A 3,583-nucleotide genomic window follows, 5' to 3' on the forward strand; every position below is an offset into this window, starting at 1 on the left:
AGAATTTGTAGGCGCAGCCAAGGTGTTGTGCAGGTTTCTGCTTTTTGCAGATGACGTGGTCCTGTTGTAGCCTGGCCTGCCAGACTCGTTCTCTGTTTAATTCTGCGCAGAGAAAGAGTCTGGTAACTCACAGGCGAGGCGCTTGAGGGGCGGGACTAGCCAGCTCAAAAATAACCAATCAGAAAAAAGACGGAAATGCTAACTGTACCGCGCGACGCTGTAGTTTTTTAGCTGTAGTCAAAAATAGTGTCTGGCGACAGTGCAAACATCTCTCTTCTTAGAAGAAAGACATTTAGCGCTTCTACTTGTTGTGGTTTTAAAGACACTCAAGTAATTTAGAACAGACGAAAGAGCCGCAGCGAACTCCGCTTCATTCGCCATGTTCATGAGAAACTTGGTGTTATGGTGTGACGTACGCTACTCAGCGCTGATTGGCTCGGTTGGAAGTAGGAAGTCGGGAAAGCGCACCCGCTCAAACGCCGCCCACCGCTGCTTCTTTACTTGAGTAAAACCCTAAACTGTACCGAGGCATCATCGGTCCCTCTGACCACCACCACCAGCAGGTGAAGTGGGGGGGAACCACCCACACCACACTATACCATTTTATTTGTTAAGCGCTGTTAACACAGCATCACAGCAGACCAAACGCTGCACAATAAAAACAAGCAAGCTAAATAATCACATAGATAGTACAGAAAAAAGAAGGTAATAAAAACCGAACAGATAATAAGAACCATAAAATACAAAAATTAAGCAATCAAGATGGAATGGAGGGCTTCTATCTGTTCTATTGAATTCTGTTCAACAGCAGCATAAAACTAATGAGCAAGGCAGGGTGAGGTCTTGGTGGCTCCACTCTTAGATGTGGAAACCTGACACCTTTGACCAAACATAAAAAGTAAGTAAATTTGAGTTTGGTTGATTATTTTTTTTATTGTGGCAATGCCCCATGGCAATAAATCAGCTATCCGGGAAACCTGATGGTGACCTTTGCTATGAGGTATATCTTGTAAGGAGTAAGTGTTCGTGGAATGAACAGCACAGCAAACATATGAGTACAACCCCCCATGTGCTCCTGATCTCGTTGCTTGGTTGTTTTGCTGATATCAGTTTCCTACATAAATCAGGGAAAACAAACAACTGTACAGGACACAGTATTGACTCATTCTACACGTGATTTATCTGACAGGGGTCTCTGCAGCGTGTGGATGACTGACACTCAGCCACAGCAGTCTGGCTGCAGAGGCAAAGTGAGTTTTATTCAATTCAATTCAATTTTATTTATATAGCGCCAAATCATGACAAGACTCGTCTCAAGGCACTTCACATAATAAACATTCCAATTCAGGTCAGTTCATTAAGCCAGACAGAAAAAAAAAGTTTCCTATATAAGGAACCCAGCAAATTGCATCAAGTCACTGACTTGTGTCAGTGATTTTACAGCAATCCTCATACTAAGCAAGCATAAAGCGACAGTGGAGAGGAAAACTCCCTTTTAACAGGAAGAAACCTCCAGAGGATCCTGGCTCAGTATAAGCAGCCATCCTCCACGACTCACTGGGGATCGAAAAGACAGAGCAGACACACACACACACACACACACACACACACACACACACACACACACACACACACACACACACACACACACACACACACACACACACACACACATGCACACACGCACGCACACACGCACACACACCAAACAATGTGTCTATGGTTACATTGTGATTGCGTAGTAAATATTCTATTTGGCGAGAGATAAACTTTATTGTATTTATCCTGGTGGATCTATTGTTAAACAGATAAACTAGTAGTAGCACATCCAACGTCAAGGAAACAAAAAGTTATTATCAGGAGAGGGAGAATGTTTAAGTGATTAGCAGCAGTGTGCTAGACCAGTGGTTTCCAACCTTTTTCCCAAGGGACCCCGTTTTTTTACCAGTAAAATTTTTGACGACCCCCTCCCATTCTCTCTTCCAGTACAAACATTATTAAGAAATGATAAAATTGTTCAAGCACATTTTAATATGCTTCGATTCAATAGATAACAGTAATAGTAGGCTCCAGTACAGAACAAAGTCATTAACAAAACCAAACAGCATAATGTGCTTGACAGTTTGTATTACTTTTCTGAACACATTGTTTCTTGTAAACACTGATAAATCAACCATTCCTTTCAATAAACGTTTGACACATAAAAAATACACTGAGCAAAATGTACTTAACCCCCAGAGACCCACGGTTGTAATATTACAACATCAGATTTAAGTCTACAAAAATAAACCTTCCCCAATTTTTTTCTTTTCAAAACCACATTTACATTGCTAATAGGTCCTATTGTTCAGTTCTGCAACACTATTGGCTGTTAAAATGTGTAAATAATAATAATGCATTGAACTTATATAGCGCTTTTCTAGACACCCAAAGATGCTTTCACACTCTCACATTCACACACTGCTAGTGATGGTAAGCTACTTGTAGCCACAGCCGCCCTGGGGAGGTCTGACAGAGGCGAGGCTGCCATTTGGCGCCGTCAGCCCCTCTGACCACCACTAACACAGGCAAGTTGGGTGAAGTGTCTTACCCATGGACACAACAGCACGATACCCCTGGCGGGAGCTGGAATCGAACCCATGACCCTCCGATCATGAGGCAACCCGCTCTACCACCTGAGCTACTGCTGCCCCTAAATAAATAGGCCCGTTTATCTGGCCTCCTAGAACAACATGTGAAAGGTTAAAAAAAGATTTTGCAGTTGTTTTCTAAATTTGGGTTTCTGGGGGTTAAATGTGTATATTACTGTTTTTACTAGATTATTTACTGTAAAGGCTGTGATTAATCAACCAGTCCTATCTTTAATGAATTTTTGACACTTGAAAATAAAACAGTGAGCTGAGCAAAACTTTCTTAAAAGTGTGTTACGTTTTCTGTACTAATTATTTCCTGTCTTAATATCAGTAAACTTTTCACTCATGAAAAAAATGTGAGCAAAATGTAGGCTATAAACAAGTAATAAATGAAGTTTTAACCCCTTAAAGTGGAGAGGTCCTGGCCACCCACTGAGAGGCTTTGGCGCCCCCTAGTGGGGGTCGGGACCCCCAGGTTAGGAACCACTGTGCTAGACGATGGCCCGCTCCATGAGGCCACCACAGCTCAGCAGAACATCGCCGTAGCTTCCTCTGGGAAGAAAAACACTTAGAGAAAACATAAAGTTAACAGCTGAAATAGCAGGCATAATACAGTTAAAGAGCAGATTGTAGAAGAAAGTAGTAGAGTGTGAAAAGTGGTTAGTGTATCCTCCAGCAGTCTAAGCCTATAGCAGCATAACTACAGAGATAACTCTGGATAACCAAGCCTTTTTAGATGGAGGCATGTTGGAGGCAGGGCAAGGGAGAGCCATCTTTACCGACAGTACACTCCACCTCCCTCTACTCCCCCACTTGTCCAGATCTAGGCTAACATCAGATTTTAACCATAGGCCCTATCAAATAAAAAATGTTTTAAGCGTCTTAAAAGTAGACAAGGTGTCTGCCTCATGGACTAACACTTGGAGCTGGTTCCACAGGAGAGGAGCCTG

Source organism: Nothobranchius furzeri, chromosome 7 (genome assembly GCF_043380555.1).
Source record: "Nothobranchius furzeri strain GRZ-AD chromosome 7, NfurGRZ-RIMD1, whole genome shotgun sequence".
Lineage (NCBI taxonomy): Eukaryota > Metazoa > Chordata > Actinopteri > Cyprinodontiformes > Nothobranchiidae > Nothobranchius > Nothobranchius furzeri.